The 7554-nt window shown below is 40.0% G+C and overlaps 1 protein-coding gene across 1 annotated transcript in view; it reads right to left on the bottom strand.

Moving 5' to 3' along the window:
* Positions 1-2531: 2531 nt before the first annotated feature.
* Positions 2532-7554, bottom strand: part of LOC124267535 — a 45616-nt gene continuing 40593 nt past the window's right edge. Inside the window, exons 29-31 of the mRNA XM_046702458.1 lie at positions 7454-7530; positions 6784-6965; positions 2532-3564 (exon numbers count right to left, since the gene is read on the bottom strand). The gene's annotated coding sequence lies outside the window, so the exon portion shown is untranslated. The remainder of the gene's footprint in view (positions 3565-6783; positions 6966-7453; positions 7531-7554) is intronic.

Raw genomic sequence — 7554 nt, 5'->3', positions numbered from 1 at the left:
GTACCGATCAGTGTTACAACGTTATTATTTCTGTAATACCATTTTTGTATAACATTCAATTTGAGTCTGTTGTCTTTGAAACAGTATCTTCTTTCAGCAAATCCTAATCGTACATGCATTAGTTTTTCCTAGCCATCGGTGAATGTGCCGGCATTTTATATTTGCTACTTTTCTACATAAATCGTAAATTATATAGTATGACCAGAAATTATTGAGAATGTTAGGAATATGTTTAATTTGATTTCTAGTATAAACAACCTTGACCAGCTATCAAGTGCTTGGTTTCATTCAAGAGAGACAAATCCGTTAATCTTTTTTCATTAGTTTGCCCCTTTGTTTACTTGCTAGCAGACGACATTTTCAGTGATCCTCAGTATGGATGATTTAGAGGACGTTGATATTAAAGTATTATAACAAAGAAATCAGATCAGCTAAAGTGATTTCAAGTAGAACAGACATCCCTTTGTCCACTGTTTATCGTGTTTTGAAAAATATTGCAAATGGATATGGCATTGAGCACCAGGGAGGCGTAGGTAGGCCCAGAAAATTGACTGTCGGTGACAGGAGGCGGCTTGGTATTCTTGTTTTGAAAAACAAACGAAGGAGTTTAGAAAACTTAAGGCTGGATATGATTGATAGAGGAACTGTGGCTGTCTGTAAGGAGACAATTAGAACTGAGCTGCATGCAATGGGTTGGCAGGAAAGTCGAGGAATTCCATCACCGATCATGAAACCTGAACAAAAGGAGCGAAGGTTGAACTGGTGCTTACAGCATAGAAATTTTAACTGGGACAATGTGATATTCTCAGATGAAAGTTCTGTGTGGCTGTTTCCTAATACACTGAAATTCTGGACCAAACAAACTGAAAAACCTTTGTATCAGCGCCCAAAGTACAGTCCGAAGGTGGCATATCTGTGTTAGGGGCAACGCCCCTCTGTGTATTTGAAGGGAATATGATTTTCCAGCAGGACAACGGCCAAAACATCGTTCAAAGCATTCAAAGGGCCTGGTTTCGGACGCAAAATATGACATTATTAGATTGGCCAAGCTATAGCCCTGACCTAAATCCAATAGAAAATGTTTGGGGACTTATGAAGGAAAGTGTCAATAAGAAAAATCTGACAAATATTGCTGAAATTTAAGAAGAGAAGAAGTTAGAAAGTCGTGGTCCATGCTGTCCCAATATCGGACCACCATGGACCACGACTTTCTAACTTCTTTGATCAGTAGTATGCCCCGCCGCATTGAAGCCTGCATTGCTGCCCATGGTGACTTGACAAAATACTAACTGTTCACCTGTCTTTGAATCTGGAGTTATGTTCTGCTAATATTCACATTTAACGCGTGAGTAATGAGTGAAAAAAAATAAAAAATAACAATCTTTAAATTCTCAATCATTTCTGGTTGTACTATATGTCCCTCCTCTTTAATGTCCAAATACATCACCAACATAAATGCACTTCGCAGTTCTGAAATTCATTTCCCTATGATATCATCCACTCATACATCGTAAATCTCGCCATTTTTTCACAATACTAAATCACCTTTCACGTCCGTTTGGCGTAATTCAGTGTATGTTTTTATCTGAATATCAAATCTTTACTTGGAAAATTGAAAAATGAAAATCCCATATTACTGTGGTCACGGGTATTTGTTGGTGTTGGTGGTGGTTGTGTTCTTTAATAATGAGTTTGTAATGCTAGTATTATGCATTGTAAACCAAACGTCACTGCGTTCTTTAATCTGATTGGTTGATAAACATGATCAAATGGTATTCGATTCCCGGAAATTCGCTGCGTATTAATACATACAAACATCGCTCACACCATTGTATTGTTGCGTCGTCAGCTGAGATGACGTCATTCAAATCATATTGTGACGTAAAGTCCGAATGACGTCACAAATGAGCAGTTCCAGATGCTACCAGACAGCCGAAACGGCCGGCTGATGACATTGCACTGCTGTACCCGTACTCTATGTCAATGAGTGCAGACACAAAAGCGTGTGTGGACCTTTTGGTTTACTTTTGTGTTTACAATGTCGATAAACATCATGTGTTGGCCAATTTCCGGGTGTTATTGAGTATTTGAAGCACGGGAATATTTCATTTGAAACCTCCGGCTGACGCCGTCGGTTCCAAATGAATTCCCGTGCTTCAAATACTCAATAACACCCGGAAATTGGTCAACACATGATGTTTATCTCCTAATTGATACATATGTATTGTAATTCGTGGATGAATGTGCGAGGTATCAGCAGCTTCGTATTTATACACGCAGACCATCACTTTTACAAACCATAATCGTTGATATATGTTGATATGACAAATGTTAATATAATATATTATTATCAAAATACTGTATTGTTAAATAACCTGAACCGTTACGGCTTTGTCGATCATTGAAAAGATAAGTACATTTGTATCTAGGTATAATCAAAACAGCGAAAACACACAGACACACACGTCTTTCCAGCGCTATGTTAAAATGGTTGAGTCTCGTAGGAAACACAAAATCATAAAACAAGGAAAGACAGACATTCTGTTTTATTTCAGACCAAGACGGTAACCAAACTCAACAATGACGCATTAGTTGAATCCATATACATTACACATATATCTATGTATTGATACATAGTAATCATTCAAAACATCAGTTCTTTATGATCATAAGCTTGTACACACACATTGTTTATCAAAAGAGCCTGGCACTATCTCACTGTATTTGCAAGTTATATTTGAGAGGGGCGGTGGGGTAGCCTAGCTATACTCAGTCAGTATATTTGAGAGAATATTTCTTTCATGGAATTTGAGAATGAAATATTAGAATGCACACGTTAGGAGAGGGATGAGAATATGTCAGGGTAGTCATTACACACAGCTGTGAATTGTGGTTCGAATCTTGTTCTTTAGAAATCCTCGCACGATTTTATTAAAGACGACCACTCTAAAGCAAAATGTGTTAAGGACAAAATATACGTAATTATGCATACACAAATAAATACATGTTATGGATTTTATGCACAGTGAGAGCTATAAGACGGTTATGAAAAAATCTGTTAAACAAACAAAACTGTAATCTTCAAACAGTACAAGTAATACCAAGCTGATAAATTAATTCCATTTAATTCCATTAATTCATTAACATCCATTTATAAATGTTTAACAAGGATAAAATCAAAATCATTGTCGTTCACATTGGTACTGTACATCGGGACTTTGTAATGTACATTCATAATTGGGGAATCATAGCCGAGGAAGATTTACACATATATTGGGGCATAGTCAGTTGAAGACACACAATACGATATATGTTAGAAATAGAAGTACATAATTATGTCAGACCAAAACAAAATACATAGCCCATACAGTTTTGTTTTAATATCTGCGCGAGGCAGTTAATACTATTATAAGGTTGAATCGTCATCAATCAGCTTATCCGTGTCAGCACTGACTCCACCTCGTGCACGTCATCGTCAACACCTTTCAGCTCCACCATCCCCGTCGCCCACGTGATGGTGATGTCCATGGGCATGCTCTCAAGTGATCGTTTAACGCTCTGAATCTGTATTGTCACACGAAAGAAGTTGATATCGTAGATTAAACCTCCTTTTAACATTCATAACTTTTTCTTTAACTCAACTTAGTGGTGTATATTAATACGTTTCATTACGATTTTTCAATAATGCATAATTTAGATATTTAACAACTGAGAAAGGTTCTAAACATTAACTCCACATGTCACAGTTTCACTTAATCACTAGGACAAATCGCACTGGTAATGAATACATGGCAATGGAACATGGATTATCTGTTAGATTGTGGCTGTATGTAACAGTGTGACACTTTCCTACATCTGCCATCAAGTCCGGTAAAGAGTACCTGATGCTATAATACAGTACCCGATCACAGAATACAGTACCCGACTACGGAATGCAGTATCCGATGCTTGGATACAGTACCTGATCGCAAAATGCAGTACTCGATCACAGAATATAGTACCCGATCAAGGAACACAGTACCTGATGCTAGGAAACAGTACCCGGTCACAGTATACAGTACCCGATCAATGAACACAGTACCCGGTGCTATAATACAGTACCCGATCACGGAATACAGTACCGGATTACGGAATACAGTACCCGATGCTATAATATGGTACCCGAACAAGGAATACAGTCCCCGATGCTAGGATCCAGTACCCGATTACAGAATACAGTGCCTAATGCTATTATACAGTACCCAATCACAGAATACAGTACTCGATCAAGGAATACAGTACCCGATCACAGAATACAGTACTCGATTAAGGAATACAGAACTCGATCACAGAATACAGTACCCGATCAAGGATAACAGTACCCGATCACAGAATACAGTACTCGATCGAGGAATACAGTACTCGATCACAGAATGCAGTACCCAATTAAAGAATACAGTACCCGATCAAGGAATACAGTACTCGATCAAGGAATACAGTACTCGATCGAGGAATACAGTACTCGATCACAGAATGCAGCACCCAATCAAGGAATACAGTACCCGATCAAGGAATACAGTACTCGATCAAGGAATACAGTACTCGATCAAGGAATACAGTGCTCGATCACAGAATACAGTACCCGATCAAGGAATACAATACCCGATCAAGGAATACAGTACTTGATCAGGGAATACAGTACTCGATCCCAGAGTACAGTACCCGATTACGGAATACAGTACCTGATGCTAAGATACAGTACCCAATCACAGAATACAGTACCCGATCACGGAATACAGTACCCGATTATGGAATACAGTACCCGATGCTATAATATGGTACCCGATCAAGGCATACAGTCCCCGATGCTAGGATCCAGTACCCGATTACAGAATACAGTGCCTAATGCTATTATACAGTACCCGATCACAGAATACAGTACTCGATCAAGGAATACAGTACTCGATCACAGAATACAGTACTCGATCAAGGAATACAGTACTCGATCACAGGATACAGTACCCGATCAAGGATAACAGTACCCGATCACAGAATACAGTACTCGATCGAGGAATACAGTACCTGATGCTAGGATACAGTACCCGATCACAGAATACAGTACCCGATCAAGGATAACAGTACCCGATCACAGAATACAGTACTCGATCAAGGAATACAGTACTCGATCACAGGATACAGTACCCGATCAAGGATAACAGTTCCCGATCACAGGATACAGTACCCGATTACGGAATACAGTACCTGATGCTAGGATACAGTACTCGATCACAGAATACAGTACTCGATTACGGAATACAGTTTCCGATGCCATGATACAGTGTATGATCGCGGAATACAGTACCCGATGCTAGGATACAGTACCCAATCAGAGAATACAGTAATCGATCAAGGAATACAGTACCTGATGCTAGGGTACAGTACCCGATCACAGAATACAGTACCCGATTACGGAATAGTCTCCGATGCCATGATACAGTGTATGATCACGGAATATAGACCCTGATACTAGGATACAGTACCCGATCACAGAATACAGTACTCGATCAAGGAATACAGTACCTGATGCTAGGATACAGTACCCAATCACAGAATGCAGTACTCGATCAAGGAATACAGTCCCCCATGCCAGGATCCGGTACCCGATTACAAAATACAGTACTTAATGCTATAATACAGTACCCGATCACAGAATACAGTACCTGATCACAGCCTACAGTATCCGATGCTAAGATACAGTACCCGATCACAGAATACAGTACCCGATCACAGCCTACAGTACCCGATGCTAGGATACAGTACCCGATCACAGAATACAGTACCCGATGCTAGGATACAGTACCCGATCATAGAATACAGTACTCGATCAAGGAATACAGTACCCGATGCTAGGGTACAGTACCCGATCACAGGATACAGTACTCGATTACGGAATAGTCTCCGATGCCATGATACAGTGTATGATCACGGAATAAAGACCCTGATACTAGGATACAGTACCCGATCACAGAATACAGTACTCGATCAAGGAATACAGTACCTGATGCTAGGATACAGTACCCAATCACAGAATACAGTACTCGATCAAGGAATACAGTCCCCCATGCCAGGATCCAGTACCCGATTACAAAATACAGTACCTAATGCTATAATACAGTACCCGATCACAGAATACAGTACCTGATCACAGCCTACAGTACCCGATGCTAAGATACAGTACCCGATCACAGAATACAGTACCCGATCACAGCCTACAGTACCCGATGCTAGGATACAGTACCCGATCACAGAATACAGTACCCGATGCTAGGATACAGTACCCGATCATAGAATACAGTATTCGATCAAGGAATACAGTACCCGATGCTAGGATACAGTATCCAATCACATAATACAGTACCCGATTACGGAATACAGTCCCCGATTACAAAATACAGTACCTAATGCTATAATACAGTACCCGATCACAGAATACAGTACCTTATCACAGCCTACAGTACCCGATGCTAGGATACAGTACCCGATCACAGCATACAGTACCCGATGCTAGGATACAGTGTCTGATCACGGAATACAGTATCCGATCAAGGAATACAGTACTCAGTCGCGGAATACAGTACCTGATCAGGGAGTACAGTACTTGTTACAATAATATAGCACCCGACCAAGGATTATAGTACTCAAACACGGTATACAGTAATCGATCACAGTCACGGAATACAGTACTCGATCACAGTGTACAGTACCCGTTCACGGAATACAGAACCCAGTCACGACATACAGTACCTGAGAGGGTGACATATTCTTCAGCCTCTTTTCTTCAAACGTCCTCGTCACTATGCGAATGTCACAGATACCTTCTACTGCTTTAAACGCTCGACGTAGAACATCTTCTGTTTCTGAATACACTGTAATGTCGGCTTCACCGTCCATGGCGGTCTTCGCGAACACTTGCTCCACAGTCCCGACTGACGGAAGAGGAGGATATTTACGTTACACTCACAAGCTTAAAACCATTTTAAATTTTACATTTTAATACCAATGTAAAAGAATATATTCATGTATTAAGATAAAAAGATTATAAAACGGTTACTAGACATTATTTTATGTTAATTTCAAAATTTGGATCAAATTTCAAATTTCCTTTTATAAGATAATGCCTCAATAAATGATCGCTGTATGCCACTGTCAGCAGTAGTCTAGCGATATAATCTGGTCTGTCAATAATGGATCTTTGCCAGGCAAGGCAATGATTGGTTGCATCAGCATATTTTACCCTTGTCTGGTTCGATGACTCGCTATCGGCTGGTTAAACCTTTGTGACCCATAATTATCATATGCGTTTGCTCTTACGCAAACCTTCCATTTTGGGATTCATTTTAGTACGGGAAAAACAATAACCAGGTCCAGCTTCGACCTCCAATATGGTTAGGAACATGTATGGTGATAGTGTTACCTGTTGTGCTTCCACTGTTTGTCTTGGTAAAGTGTCTGTGGAGGAGGTCGGTCCAGAGACACCGCCAGACAACAGACCTACAGGAACATACATCATATAAG

Source organism: Haliotis rubra, unplaced genomic scaffold, assembly GCF_003918875.1.
Source record: "Haliotis rubra isolate DU_JTF1 unplaced genomic scaffold, ASM391887v1 Scf1319, whole genome shotgun sequence".
Taxonomy (NCBI): domain Eukaryota; kingdom Metazoa; phylum Mollusca; class Gastropoda; order Lepetellida; family Haliotidae; genus Haliotis; species Haliotis rubra.
The sequence above is the reverse complement of the archived record's forward strand: the minus strand, read 5'-3'. Positions and strand labels throughout refer to the sequence as shown.